Raw genomic sequence first — 16,349 nt, 5'->3', positions numbered from 1 at the left:
TCCTGGTGCCCATTTCTGAGCATGTCGCCTAGATTGTTGGACACCAGGGTTGTAAAATTAAAGCACTGAGAGCGAAGACAGTGTAACAAAATTAAAAATCTTCTCTGTATTCACTAGCATTTTTTATTTTTTATTTTTTTTATTTCCATTTGAAGAGATAAATTTTGTACAAAGTTTATAACTAGCTGTTTTTATTTTGATTTTTCATTATAAAAAAGTTGCCTTGGTGGCATATTATGATGTAATGGTATTTGCTTGTAGGATAGTTAATTGTCAGTATCTCTAGCTGTCATCTTGTAGATATGGACGTATGTTACCAAGCATGTGTTTTGCATTTTGTTTCATCATACACTGCAACTAATAAGCCAAGGAATCAGCATATATTAAGTGTGTGTACTGTTTCTACAAACCATAAACTAAGCATGATAAATTATCATTATAGTTTAGTATTTGCTAATCTTACCTCACTCTTTTTTATGTGTATGTATTGAAGTTATAGGGATTATAAATTCAATTTGGGTTACGTTTCAAACCATATATTTTATGATAAAGGGCCTTTAACATAAGATGGCCAATGCACTGATATTATATATTTGCTGTAAAAGATTATAAGGACTTCATTGTTCTGATCTTAAAAGTTACTTAATAAAGACTTGTTTCCATTAACTTGAAAAAGAAAGAAATTTAATGGATGGATCTAGAAAACATCATATTGAGTTAGGTAACCCAGACCCAGAAAGACAAATATTATATGTACTCACTCATAAGTGGCTTTTAGGCATAAAGCAAATAAAAGCCAGCCTACAATTCAAAATCCAAGAGAACCTAGACAACAATGAGGACACTAAGAGAGACTTACATGTATCCAACCTACATGAAAAGTAGAAAAAGACAAGATCTCCTGAGTAAATTTGGAGCATGAGAACCATGGGAGAAAGTAGAAGGGGAGGGGAGGAAGAGGTAGGGGAGTGGAGAAAAATATAGCTCAATAAAAACAGAAACAAAAAATAGAATACTCTCTTGTGAAATTCTAAAATAAATTTAAATAAGAAAATAAAGCATATGAAAAATCTAAAAGAAATTCACCTGCAAACCTGATCCTGCAGAAGCTTCCTAAAATATGTATACAAAGACTTTAAATGAAGTTACCCTGTAATGGGAGCAGATGAATTCCCCAAAGTAGACACCACTGGCAATTATGTAAAACATTACAGGAATTAGTTACATATTATGGGAGTTGTGGGTCATTATGGCTCGGATTCCTGAACATTATATGTGTTGTCAATGCTCTTGGTTACTCTCCAGAAACGATGGGGAAACCCTATTGCTGATGACATCAAAAACTTGAGTCATGGAATACCAAGAAGTAAAGTTGTTGCTGACCTGGAAGCTTCACCCCTACTGGCTAGCTGGTTGCATTGTGCCGGAAGGTGCTGTTCATGCTTCCAGAGGAATAAAAGAATTAAACAGTGCTACCAAGTTTCAAATCTTGTGATATATTTCATGCCCAGCTTAGTATTAATTAGTTATTGTTATACAACATATTAGTTTATCTCTCACTCCCTAGAGTAATGTCTCTGTGCTTCATATAGCTCTACACACAAAGATCCATAACGGTCCAACGTGCTGGTAATAAAGATTTGAGTGTGTTTAGCTATCTCTATATGGGCATCTACATTGTAGCCCCTCCTTCCAAAGCTCAGGAATCCTGGCAGGAAAGAACATGGAAAGATTTTAATGGCCAGAGTTAGTGAATGTCTAATGAAACAGTGTTTTTTAGGACATACTTGTACAGTATCACATGTGAACTCACAGTAATTGTAATAGTTTGAACAGCATAGGCACAAAATCAAATCAGACAAAAATCCCAACATGGAAGGAGATGGTTAGTTATGAAATCCCACATCTATCTGAAGAGGAACTGGCAATGATGGCTGCCAAGAAATGTAAAATTTGCCTGGTCACGGAGGCCCACACCTTTAATACAAACACTTCAAAGACAGAGGATAGCCTTGGCTAAAAAGCCAATTTCAAGACAACCAAGGCTGTTACCCAAGGAATCATGCCATGAAAAACCAAATAAAAAGAAAGAGAATGTCAATTTTCAGTTTTCTTCAGGGATGTGACCCATGAAAAACTATCCATACCCATGACATAACACTACAACATTCACACACACTGCCAAAACTGAATGGAATCAGCTAGAAGAATAAAACACACACACGGAAGAAAATAATGGGGGTAGATGGGGAATTGACTAGAGCAGAGAGAATGAGATATGGACTTCATGAAAATACATTATATGTATGTACAAACCTTTCAAGCAATAATAAAAATATTCTAAAATAAAATAAATTAATATTGTAAAAATCATGCTCTACTTCTTCGTACTTACCGATCCATAACTCACAATTCACATGAGGAGATCAAACTGTGTTCAACAGATGAATGGTAAAATTTAATTCTTATAAAGATACCATCCACTGTTTTGTGCCCTAGAGGAAAGTTTTCTGTGTCAACATGAATGGATAGAGATGATTAACCTTAGTGAAGCAATCACGTCACAGAAGGACAAATAATTTGAAGGAACCAAACTCAAAGAAACAGACAAAAGATATGTTCATTAATAGAATTTAGGAGTGTAGAGATAAAAGAGAATTTGTTGTTGAAGGATCTGAAAACATAAAGGAGACATCTACATCAGGCTAGTCAGTACTCTTTAAAGTTTCTCACTGTGCTGCCTGTAACAGAAATCCTCCCCTCCCAAGTCGGTACTAAAAAGAACTTTTGATAAGTGCTACTGTTTGAGTAACTTTTTCTACTTTGGGGGGAATTTAGAAAACTTTAACCAAGTTTACTACAGTCAATCAAATTATTTGCACAACATACATATGGATTGCTATGTCAGGAAACAAGCAAAAGGAGAAAAAAGGAATAAAATGGTCTGCTTAGCTGAACTCAGGCCATGGTGTTTGGAGTGGTGTCCCATGGCCTTGTCTTACGAATAAAATAAAACTGTTTCCTGACTTTCATCCTTGGGTGTTTCATCATTTGTTCATTTTCTGTACTCACAGATGCACAGTATTAGCAGAATAAATAATATTTTGTACCTATGAATGTTACTTCAATAGTACGTTCAATATAATAAATATCAGACATGCATTACTTAGTGGGAATTAGAAATTTTCAAGAACTCTCACCACAAAATGATAGATATTTGGTAACTATCATGGTTTAGTTGTTACTCACAGTGTTTATAATCAATAAAACCGATTTGACTCTTTAAACTTATCACTTGAAGTAAATTAGGGAGTTTTTAGAGATGGCTCAGAGATTAAGAAGACCATGTTTAATTCCCACAACACAGATGATGAACTACAATCATCCTAAATTCCTTTTCCTGGGAATATAACGTCCTCCTGTGGCATCCAGTTACTGAATAAATTGGTGCACAGATATGTATGTATACAAAACATCCACACACCTATAATAAACCAATATGTAAATTTAAAAATTTATAAAATTACAGTGGAAGGAATATTTCAGAAGATCAAGCACTTGCTGCTCTTACACAAGACTAGGATTTTGTCTCCGACATCCACATGGTGACCACTGTTCTCCATAACTCCAGTTCCAGGAGGCCCAACACACTCTTATGGACACTGTGAGCATGAAGCAGATAAACAAGCAGGCAAGGCCCTCATGGTCACATATAAAAGTCTTTTAAAAGGAACAAGACAAAATAGAAACATAATATCTATAACTACATGGATAAATGTAGATTAGAACCAAAAAGAAAGTGGTGATGTAGATATCTGTAAATATATAGGTTGGCATTCATGTAGATATAGCGATTGATACAGATAAGAAGCAACAGATATTGTTATCTCATGTGACCTACCAATGCTATGCAGTATCAAAGATTCTTATCTTTCAATTACACACTTTAAAGTGGATACAAAGATGTTCATAATAATATGTGAATTTAAATGCAAGTTTGTTATCAATTTATTTCTATAATAATTGTTTTAGTACTTTGCTACCTTTTTTTGTATATTGATTCTCAGAAGAGTTTGAGAGACTCTTCAATCATGTTTTCTGTGAACATATCCTAAGACATAAAACTTTTCTGAGTGCTCCTTTGACTTCTCTGTTTCTCAGACTGTCGCTAGTTGGGTTTAACATGGGGGTAAGGACCCCATATAGCATAGAGATGAGTCTGTCTCTAGCAGGACAATGTTGACTGGAGGACGGGTGGATAGAGGTAAATGTTGTTGTGCCATAGACCAAGAAGACGACAAGAAGATGAGAAGCACAGGTGGAGAAAGCTTTGTGCTTCCCTTCCACTGACTGGATCTTTAGGATGGTGGACATAATGTATATGTAGGAGATCAAAGTGATCAGAAAAGAACCAACACCAAAAATACCTCTAACATTAAAGCAAGCATTTCTGACATGTAGGTGGATGAATAGTACAGGGCCACCACAGGTGGGACATCACAATAGTACTGGTTTACTCAATTGGACTTGCAGAAAGACAGACTAAAGGTAGACTTTGTGTGGAGAAAGGAGTTAAGAAACACAGCTACCCAGGTCTCTAACAACAGGTGCACACAGCGAACCTTGGTTATGATGTGGGAATAACACAGAGGGAAGCATATGGCCACATACCAGTCATAAGTCATCACAGCCAGCAAGAAAATTTCAGTCCCCGCTAGGGCCACCAAGAAATAGAGCTGCAAACAACCCAACAAAGGAAATGCTGTGATCTTCAGTCAAGAGATTTTTGAGCATCTAGGGGACAGTGGCTGATGGACAGAATATGTCGAGCAGGGACAGATTTGCCAACAGGTAAAACATGGGAGTTTGAAGCTTTCTCTCAGTCACTGTGGCCATGAAGATGACCCTGTTTCCCAGCAAAGTTATTGGATAGATGGTGATAAAGGCCATGATAACACACCTCCGGGAGGTCAGAGAGCTCTATGAGGATGACCTAAGTCACTGTGCTAAGATTGTAGGCGTCCACCAGTTGGTGGTGGCGCACGCCTTTAATCCCAGCACTCAGAAGGCAGAGGCAGGTGGATCTCTGGCAGTTCGAGGCCAGCCTAGTATACAAGAGCTAGTTCCAGGCCAGGCACCAAAGCTACAGAGAAACCCTGCCTCGAAAAACCAAATATATATATATATATATATATATATATATATATATATATATATATAATAAAAATGAAAGAAAGATTGTAGATGTCCATATTATATGTCCACAGCGATGTTTCTAAGGGAAATAAAAGCAAAGAATGAGTATTTGAGTGATTAATTAATAATCCTGGTGCTGAGAAAGTTGGATAACAGCAGAATGTGGTAGAAGGTGAATTGTCTTACCTCCATTGTATTTACTATTATCGGATTATGGTAGATAATATTTTATGTGTGTTTTTGATTTGTTTTTCAAGTATTTCATTGAGTGTTTTATATCTATGTTCAACTGGGAAATTGGTCTGTAATTCTTTTATTTGAGGAGTCTTTATGTGGTTTACTATCACAGTAACTGTGGCCTCATAAAATGAATTTGTCAGTGTTCCTTCTGTTTCTATGTTATGGAATAATTTGAGGAGTGTTGGCATTTACATTAACTAGTCTTTGAAAGTCTGGTACAGTTCTTTGCTAAAGCCATCTAATCCTGGACTTTTTTGGGTGTAGGGGTTGGAAAATTCTTCTAATTCAGTAGGAGTTATGGGTACAGTTAAATAGTTTATCTCATCTTTATTTAACTTTGTAAGTGGTACCTATCAAAAAATTATTCATTTCTTTTACCTTTTTCAAATTTGGTGTAATAAAATATATTCTTTTTGTAAAGCATATCTTCGGGTTCTCTGGATTGCCTTCGTGGCTGTTGTTATGTGGATCTTCCTACATACTACTTTAGTCTGAATTAAGTTATAATTAGTCCATTGCACAAATGCCTACATTAAATTTTCTATTATATATGTATTACAGTATACAAATATATATATATATATAAAATCATTAGTAGATAATACTTTATTACTAGGAATAACCAAATTTACAGGTAGTCACATCAACAATGAGTCAGATATGTGAGAATAACTCATATATTCTATTTGGAAAAAATAAATATAGAAATGCGTCTATTATTATAACACCACATGTTAAAAGATATGAACAATAGCATTTGTATTAATTCAAGCATAATAAAGATGTTCAGGAAACTGGGAGAAGTTAGTAAAAAATCAACTATTTTGTTCGATTTGTGGTTCTTATAAAGATTTCTCTATAACATCACACATTACTCATTGCAAAAACTGGTTAGAAAATAATATGAAATATTATATCTTATAATCTTACTTCTATTTATTTTTCTGGTGAAAACAGTGACTACTTCTTCAGTAAGTTAAAAATGCACAGAAAAATATTATAAATAATACATAGTGATTTATATCCCTACATTTAGTAAACTAAGATCAAAGAATTATGATTTTGAGGTCATCACAAAGTACATATCAAGGCCCTGTTTCACTCCTTTTCATTCCTCAAGCAGCAACAACTTCATAGCATATTTCAGAGTAAATAAACTTCTATTACCAGTCAATTCCAATCCTGAAATATAACAGAGAAAACTACTACAGAAATTACAAAATATGTGTATGTCATTACAAAGATGAAAAAGGGTGTTTCTGTGTGAATAACAATGACAATGATAGAAACAAAATGAATCATATCAATTAGTAGGTTCTTCCAATTTTGAAACAGAATGGTATGCTCAAATATCATCCTATGTGTTAATCGTTCAAATGTAGAAGTGGCGAAGGCAAAATAAGGCTCTTTTTTTGCAATAGTAGCATCTTCAAGCACAAATGTTTACTTATATACTAACTTACTTTTTCTCTCAGAAATTTGGCTCTTTAAAGATGAATTATAAGAAATATACTTTAGAACATTCTGATTCATAAATCTATCTTATTATTCATATTATATAATAAATATACACACAACAAAACATGGTAACACGTGTTTCTTAATTTTGTGCATTAGTGTTTCAATGTATTCTATGAAATGAATGGTCCTTGCTATACAGAACACAGCTCTTCCTTTCATGTCAAGGCTTCATGTATTTATCAACCTCTTCATTCTAATGTAAAGATAATCTAGTTTTAACAATTGTCATGTAATTAAAAATAAAAGATTTTTATCAAGAACAGTTCTCAGAAACAAGTTCGAGAATCTTATGCAGGGACAAATTTCTAGACCAGGGATTTAGGAAAGCCTTGTTAAATTCAATCTTTTTATGTATATTTTATGGTTATGTGATATAATTGGGAATTGTAAACATACAATGGGAATTAATAAAATGACTGTATGGAAAGGATTACATTTCTACTGAAAACTACCTAGAATTCAGACTTTCTTACCACTTCTGATATGCCTCTATTCATATGATAGATCTAAAAATTATTGCATAAGAAGATTTTCTCTTTGGAGAATAATCAAGTTTCTTTCACATAGAAAAATATAATGAGATATAGTTTAGTAAAAGTAGACCATATGTAGCATAAATTATAGCAACTTTAAGACTGCATTTTATAGCATATCTATCAATAACCATAAAATACTGTATATAAATTAAATCAAAATATATTACCAGTACTTATTTTCAGCAAGAGAAAGTAAATTATCCAGCAACAAATTACATCAGTAGACAAAAAAGAAATCAGCACTTGTTCTTAGGATTCACACAAAGTGTTAGCAGAATAACAAGAACTCTAGAGATAATAACCATATTACTACAACTTAGTAATAGGGTCACAGAGATAATCAAATTGGTGTAAGTTTTAACATAATTTAACATTACATAAGTGCCATTTTTGTTCCTTGTAATAGTTCATGGAAATTTCACACCTGAGAAGAACTTGGCCAATGCTAATTATGTGGTGTAAGACTTTCTTTGTCTTTTTCAACAGTTTCTTCTGCAGATAACAATGACTTTTCCTGATATAAAAGGTTGGACTTGCCTCATAGGAACACAATGTTTTGTAGTAATCACGTGGCCAAAGAAAAGTATAAAAGTATGGTGATAGTAAGAGAATTTTTGTCACAGCAAAAATCCTTCAATGAACTTATCATACCATTTTTGTTAATAATATTTCCATTGTAGAAAAGAAAGTTAGAACATTTACTCATTAACACACAATACAAGTCATTAAATCTGTGTCATCACATGAGGAACATTAAAGAGCAGAGAACTTCTGTAACACAGACACAAGCTCATTTGAATATGCAACATATAACTGGACTCCCGGTGGCTCATGGATATTATCCAGCTACATAATATAGAGACAAAATGGTATATGAGAGAGAGAAAAGTCTGCTGGTTTTTAAACCAGGTTCATTAAATACATACATCTAAATTCTATAAGGTTTCTACTTTTCTATGAAATTTCAAATAAAGAAGAATAATTACAAGCACAAACATTATGATCAGGATGGATACTGTTTTTTCTCTATTGTGTGTTTTTGACCTCTTTGTAAAAAAAATGAGATAGTTGTAGAAGTATGGGCTTACATTTGAATCCTCAACTTTTTCATTATATATATAAATATATATACATATATCCAACTTAATTGTACTTCTACTAGATAGATAACAATGTTTTACGTATAGGCATGAGGTATTTAATGATTCTGATATTCTATTCTAGTAATCACTTGAATATTTACATTATTAAAATGTGGTTGTGAATAGAAAACATTGGGAGTACATCTTCTATCCAAGTACTCAAAAATCAGACACACCAAATGTAGTTCAGTCAAATTCTGACATCCAAGAAGACTGGAATACAAATATGATCATCTCAAGGTAATTTGTAAAGTTATGAAAAGCAAAACAAACCATATTTTCAAGACACTATAAAAAATATTTCCTAATGTACATGAACAGTAGACCACTTATGTGATGGGAATCACATTCTGTACATTGTAGGTGAAAAACAGGTGTCACCAAATAAAAGCACAATAGAAGAGGACTGACAACGTACTGTAATTCCTGGTAAGATGATTTCATTTCTCTGGCCTGCCTAGATGCCTGCATGGATATATATGTACAAGACTAAAAACAGAAAAACTGACATCACAGATGTATTATAGATAAAATACATCTTTTTCAATTGAATTTTTCATTGATTTTATATCCCAAGTGTGATTCACCCCATTCCTCTTCTCCAGTTCCCTCCCCCAGGTCCTCTTCAGCCTCTTCTTGCGTCTTCTTTAATGGAGGGAGTGGTGGATAAGGATCGATAGCACAACATAGTTCTGTCCCAGGACCTGCCCCTCCCTCCACTGACCACAAGCAGAGAGGACCAAGGCCCAAGTTCCAAGTTCCCTAGGAACCATCTACCCAGGAGCATCTTCCATGCTGGCCAGCTTGCCATTTTCTCCTCTTCTCTGCGCGGTGCAGGACTTCATGGGAGGCTTCTGCAATGGGGGACTGGGTGGCCCTGCTGGAGAAAGGGGTGAAGCTTTGGTGTGAGTGGGCATGGGGCAGAACTGGAAGCCTAGGTGTTGGCATTTCATTTCCCAAAAAAGAACCAAGGAGCCTCCTGACTTCTGGCGCATGTGCATGCCTGTGCCAATATGCACACAAGTGCACCTGCACACAGTCTCTCTAACCCTATCCCAGACTTTTGGATTTCTTGATTCTTGATGAGCACTGGTCGGGGGGGGGGGGTTGAGGAACTGCAATAGAGGAGGAGGAAGAGAAATAGGGGGAGGAGAAGGAAAAGGATGAGGGAGAGGAGCAGGAAGAAAAGTAATAGAAGGGAGAGGAGGAGCAAGTGACGGAGTAAGAGTTTGAGGAGGAGGAAGAAGAGGACAAGCACGGGGAGCCTATAGTTCCCCAATGATGAGAGGCTAGTGCCTAGGGACAAAGGGATCCATCCAGGAACCACAGTAGAGAACCTGCAGGACAGTGGACGCAGTGGCAGGTCCTGGGACAGAACTATGTTGTCCTATCATCCAACGTCCTTGCCTGCACCTAATTGGGCACCTCCGCTGGGAACTTGTGGTAGACGCTGCCAGAAAAGAAAGCTGCCAAAATGCAGCCCCGGCAGGACCTCGAACTCCTCATCTCACCCCATCCCACCACACAGCCCCGACCCCTACTCCCAACCCGGGTGCCCACCTTCCTACCCCAAGCCCCATGCCGCCTTCACTGGGGACAAAACTTGTTGCAGGATGGAGGAGGGCTCTCACCTGCCCAAAGGCAAAAGCTGCCTACCAAGCCACAGGCCTCAGGTGGGGGTAGGGGTAGAGTTGGGGTTTAAAGCCAGTCCATGCCCTGGAAGTTACCTGAGGCCCTGTCAAATCTGACACCAGTGGATTCCCCACCAAGGGAGTCAGATGTGTGCGCAAACTGGACCACAGGCCCAGGGCAAGGGGGGAGCTGGTTTGTGGGCCAGCAAACCTACCAGGGGCTTGGTTGGGGCAGGGTGAAGGTGCCAGGTGAGGAACAGAAGACAAGGGACCAAAGGGAGAGAATGTCCATTGGTAATGATGGCAACTTTTGGCCCTGTATCCTGGGTCCCGGCCCGGGCATAGCGCTGAGGAGAGCCTTGCTGGCAGGTGGGCAGGTGGGTTGCCTAGAGCAGCCTGGTCGCTTTAGACAGGTCAGGGGTAGAGTGTTGGCTGGGCTTGGCTGGACTAGGTGGCCAAAAGGGGTGTTGGAGGTCATGAGGTCAGGTGTGGGGGCAAGGAAAGCAGCAAGCTCTAGGGCTCCTGCAGCGTGTGTTGCCTCTTTCTATGGCCATATCACCCTGAATGTACCCTATCTTGTCTGATCTAGGAAGTCAAGCAGAGTCGGGCCTGGTTAGTACTAGGATGGGGGACCACCTGGGAATACTGGGAGCTGTAGGCTTTTCTTTTGGCCATTTTTTTCCTTTTGGTCTTTTGTGGGCCGAGGGCCAGCCTGGGCCAGACAGGCCACCTCCATTTGCACCCTGGAAAGAGAGCCCACCCACCTCTGACAAAGTTCAAAATCTAACCAGGCATGCAGCAAACCTACAGAGGAAACACCCCAGTGGGGAATCCCAGGGCCAAGGAAGGAAGCTAAGAATCACAAGGTAGAGGCTGTATTGAGTGACACGCAGCCCAGGCCAGCCTCTAAACTGACCACAATCATGGGACACACAGCATAGCACTTGGCTCCCCAGCTCCATAGTTCCACAGGCAGGTGGGTAAGATTGGACTCTTGCTCCCCTTGCACTGGGGACAGACAGACTTGGAATGGAATGTAACCCGAGTTTTAGAATAATTACATTACTAGTACATGACAATGAATGTTCTCAAAACATGCACAGAGTGTTATTAAGTTGCAGACTGTGTGTTGACTGGTTCTGAGATGACCAGTGGTGTTAGAGTGCCGGTCATGTGACAGAGCTGTTGCCAAGCTGCTGTGGAGCAGGGTAGCCTAAGTGAGTGTGGATGCAGAGCTAGGGGGTATAAGCCCTGACATAAGCTTGCAGGCTCCTCTTACACACTGCTAAGGCCATTTGGGGGACAGTTATGTCATCTCCAGCAATCTGATTGGAAGCATCTGATTGGAAGGCTCTATCCTGCCAGGACCAGGCAGGCTGTGAGGCTTTGGAGCAGAATGCAAGGAGGCCACTGTCCAGGCCTCACTGGGGAATGGCAAAGGGGCAAAATGAAAGCTGAGCTGGGATACATGACAACGGCCAGGGACAAGGTGAGCAGGAGCGGCCAGCTAGGGTTGGACTCCTAGTTCTGTGCCCACACTCACCTAGGGTACCCTGCCTGAAGCACTGCAGCTTGGAGAAAGCTCCGACACATGACCCACACTCTGACACCACTGGCTGTCTCAGAACTAGTTAACAAATGATTATTTAAGAATATTCACAATCTGTGCATGTTTTGAGAACATCCTTTGCCATTTCCTAGCACTGTAATTATATACTCTAGATTATGAGTTACTTGCCATGCAATTATTCTATTATCTTGACGTGCCTGTCAAGCTATCTCTAAATATTTGCACTGATGCTAGTGCTGTCATTTGCTACTTGTCCTGGAACAAAACTTGACTTTTGCAATAGATAAGAGTATTTCAGAGAGTCATAATCATTGGCATAGTCCTTAAGAACAAGTAACCTTGGCTGTGTCATACATAGGTATTCTTGTCACTAACAGGAAGGCTGAGACTATCACAGAAAATAGGGTGCAGAGAAAACTAGAGTCATCAAAGGAGTGGAGTGTAGCAGTTCCTCTGAATAGAAACATTGTCTCATTGAAGGAGCTCCTGAGACTTAGTAAGGAAACAACCTTACAAGTCCTGGGGAGCTGAGTCAAGAGTCACAAGGGCCCTGCCTAAGCTTCTGGAAGTTGTAAACAACTTCTGATGGGAACATTGTCTGAGCAGCTAAGCTTCCTGGAGGAGATTCTCCAGCCTGGAGAGCTTCCTGTATGTCTAGCAGAGAACTCTAAGGCTACAACATTCATGAATCATCATTCATGCTGGGGTGGACTTTCTGGTGACATGGCAATATTTAAATCATCCCAGCTCCTGTAAGCAACCCTGACAAATTCCTTGGTTCTTCAAGTTGAACTTTTATGTAACCATCATTTTATGTATTATTGGTCCTGGTATTGACACAAAGATATGTGTTTCCTGACTCACCAGGTGGTGTGATCTAGCTGCCCTCTCTCCCCCTGACCAACAGCTAAACTTCCTTGTCCTCTGTAATCAACAAGGATGTTTGTGTTCTTTCTGACAAGTGGTTTTTCACATAAGCATTCCCAGTACACAGATGCCCTAATCTTGATGTCTGGCTGCTTAGCATGTCTCCGGCAAGCTGCCTAAAGGTATAAAAGGCTCTAGTTTGGGGTAAAATAAAGGTTGCTGTTCTTCTCCCTGCATTGAAGTCTCTGTATCCGAATCCGGGCATCCCATGCCAGTTTCGGCATCCAAGCCGCACTGGCGTAGCACCCAGGAACACACTCACCCACCATATGCCATACATCTTTTTCCCTCACTTTAAGAGATTAGTTTTCCCCGTAAGTTTTCAGTCTAAAGTAAATGAGGAGGAAAGACAAGGCCAGAATTTTAAAACAGCAGTCTACACTTAGTTTTATTTTAACTTAATGCGATTTAGTTAATCCCAGTCATTTATGTACCAAAAGTAAGTTGAAAACTCTCAAAAAAAAAGTTCATAGTTTATTTTAGTGCTCCATAGACTCATTTACTATGGGGACCAAAAGTTATCACCTTTGTTGGTGGAAAGAATGAAATCAATTAATAATTATTTATTTATGATCACCCAGGTAGAGACAAAACACTTTATTCTACAGTCTTTACTAATTGAAAACCTTGATTTTGTAAAGTTCATTTCAAAGATCTTAGATATTATTGATGATCTCATTAGATAGGTAAATCAATTTCATTATTTATAGCTCATAGCCTAGAATAATTGCATGACAAGTAAGTCATAGTCTATAATATATAACTACATTGCTAGGGAATAGCAAATAATGTTTTCAACACATGCACAGATTGTCAAGATTATTAAGTAATTGGCTATGATTTAATTGGTTCTGAGAAGGCCAGTGGTGTCAGAGTGTGGTAGAGCTTTTGCCAAGCTTCAGTGAAGCAGGCAAGTACCCTAGGTGAATGTGGGCACAGAGAAAGTAGGCAAACCCTAGTTGGCCGCTCCTCCTTGCCTTGTTCCTGGACTTTGGCATGTCCCCCAACATGTCCTCAGTGAATGAGGCATGGGACTTGGGGTGAGAAGGTGGGCACCCGGGTAGGGAGTAAAGGTGGGGGTTGGGTGAGAAGTTCGTGGCCCTACCCGGGCTACATTTTGGAAACTCCCTTTTCCGGCAGCTTCTACCACAAGGTCCCAGGGGAGGTGCACAGGTAGGCACTGACAAAGGGGTTGATTGCTTGGGTCATCTGCCTACCAGCTGTGCCCTCCTTAGTCCTCTGCCCCGGCCTGGAGTCAGGGTCCAGGCCCAGAAGTGTCCAGTCTTCTCTGCCTTCTCTCCCCTTCCTCATAGGGCACCCTCACACAACATATGCCATACATCTTTTTTCCCTCACTTTAAGAGATTAGTTTTCCCCTTAAGTTTTCAGGCTAAATTAAATGAGGAAAGACAAGGCCAGAATTAACGATGCCTCTGTCAGATTAGTTGGCCCACAAACCAGCTTTTCCCTTGTCCTGGGCTTAGGGTCCAGCGTACACAGGTCTGGCTCACTTGGTGAAAAATCCACGGGTGTTGGATTTGAAAGGGACTCAGCAACTTCTAGGGCATGGACTGGCTTTGGACCCTGACTCTACCCCCAACCCCATCACGGGACTGTTGCCAGGTAGCCAGCTTTTGCCTTTCAGCAAGTGAGAGCCGTCTTCCTTCCTGCAGGCCATTTGTGTCCCCAGAGGAGGAGGCATGGGGCTTGGGTGGGAAGGTGGGCACCCGGGTTGTGAGTAGGGGTGGGGTGGGGGTGTGCTGTGGTGTGGTGCGATGGGGGTGGGACGAGGAACTCCAGGCACTGCCCCGACTACATTGTGGCAGCTTTCTTTTCTGGCAGCATCTACCACAAGCTCCCAGGGGAGGTGCCCAGTTAGGTACAGGCAAAGACGTTGGATCACATGGGACATCCTTCCAGACAGGGTAGACACTGTCCTGTAAGTGAACTACTGTGGTACCTGGATGTAGTGGGTAGTCCCTAGGTGCTAGCCTCTCATCATTTGGGAACTGCAGGTTTCTCCACCTCCTCTTCCTCTTCCCCCTGCTCCTCCTGATCTATCCTGGTTTTCCCCTTCTCATGGAGAATCAAGAAAACCCTAAGACTGGGATTGGGTTAGAGAGATGGTGTGCATGTTCACGAGTGTGCATATTCGCCAAGGCTTGTGCATGCATGGGAGATCAGGAGGATATTTGATTTCTCTCTTTGGAACTTGTAATGCAAGCTCCTTGGCTTCCAGTTCAGCCCCATATCTAACCATACCCACACCCCTAGCCCCACCCCATCACCATTGGTGCCATCCAGTCCCTCATTGTGGATGCCTCTCTGTGAAGCCCTGCACTACACAAGGAAGAGGAGAGAACGGCAAGGTGGCCATCATGGAAGATGCTCCTGGGCAGATGGTTCCTAGGGAACTTGCAACATGGGTCTCGGTGCTCTCTGTTTGTGGTCAGTGGGGGCACTGGCAGGTCCTGGGACAGAACTATCTGGGGCTAACTATCCTTGTTCCCAATGGGAATCACTGCACCCCCACCCATCACTTTTGCCATCAAGGAAGACTCAAGAAGATGTTGTAGGAGCTGCGGACCTCTTCCCACAGCCTGGCTCCCGGCCGCCTGGCTAGCTTATGCCCCAAAAGAACAACATACAAACTGTATTCATTTAAACACTGCCTGGCCCATTTCTATTAATGTGTGTAGCACCGAGGTGCGCTTACTGGGAAGATTCTAGCCTACGTCCATCCTGGGTCGGAGCTTCATTGCGTCTGTCCGGGAGAGGGGAACATGTCGTCTGAGCTCACTTCCTCTTCCTCCCAGCATTCTGTTCTGTTTACTCCATCCACCTATGTTCTAAACTATCAGGGCCAAGCAGTTTCTTTATTACTTAACCAATGAAATCAACAGATTGATATATGACACTCCCACATCAATGAAATGTGCAGGCAAGTGGTTGGAACTAGAAAAAAAATCATCCTGAGAGAGGCAATCCAGACCCAGAAAGACAAACATGATATGTACTCACTTATAAGTAGACATTAGTTAGCTATTATTAAAGGGTAATCCATTACTATCCACAGACCCAGAGAACTTAGATAAAGAAGAGAGGTCTGGGGATCATGGTTCTCACTGGGAAGGGGTAATAGAATAGATTTTGTGAGTGCACTGGGGGCAGGTGGGGATGGGAACTAGAGGAATCAGGTGGGGGAGGGAGGGAGGAACAGAGGAAGAGAGTATGGGGAGATGACTGGCATTTGCGGGTAATGCAGAAACCTAGTACAGTAGAATTTCCTAGAACCTATGAGGGTGACCCTAGTGAGGACTCCTAGTGAAGGAGGATATGGAACCTGAACAGGCCATCTGTAACCAGGCAAGGTTCCCAGTGGTGGACCTGGGACACCAACCTACCCACAAACTTATGACCCACAACCTGTCCTGCCCACAAGATGCACTGGGGCAATGCTGGCTCAGAACGTGAGGGAGTGGTCAACAAATGACTGGTATAACTTGAGACACAAGCCATGAGAGGGAGACTATGTGGACACTACCCAGATGGCCAGGATCAGGAAGCTGGATTACCCAGAGACCTA

At 40.5% G+C, this 16,349-nt stretch overlaps 1 protein-coding gene and 2 pseudogenes across 6 annotated transcripts in view; 1 reads left to right on the top strand and 2 right to left on the bottom strand.

The window, feature by feature from the left end:
* Positions 1-16,349, bottom strand: part of LOC142832210 (ankyrin repeat and SOCS box protein 3-like) — a 157,259-nt gene that overhangs the window by 117,487 nt on the left and 23,423 nt on the right. The window lies entirely within an intron of this gene.
* Positions 4,090-5,860, bottom strand: LOC142832939 (olfactory receptor 5V1-like; annotated as a pseudogene).
* Positions 10,809-10,927, top strand: LOC142833242 (5S ribosomal RNA; annotated as a pseudogene).

Source organism: Microtus pennsylvanicus, chromosome 12 (assembly GCF_037038515.1).
Source record: "Microtus pennsylvanicus isolate mMicPen1 chromosome 12, mMicPen1.hap1, whole genome shotgun sequence".
NCBI lineage: Eukaryota > Metazoa > Chordata > Mammalia > Rodentia > Cricetidae > Microtus > Microtus pennsylvanicus.
This window is presented reverse-complemented; position numbering and strand designations above follow the sequence as displayed.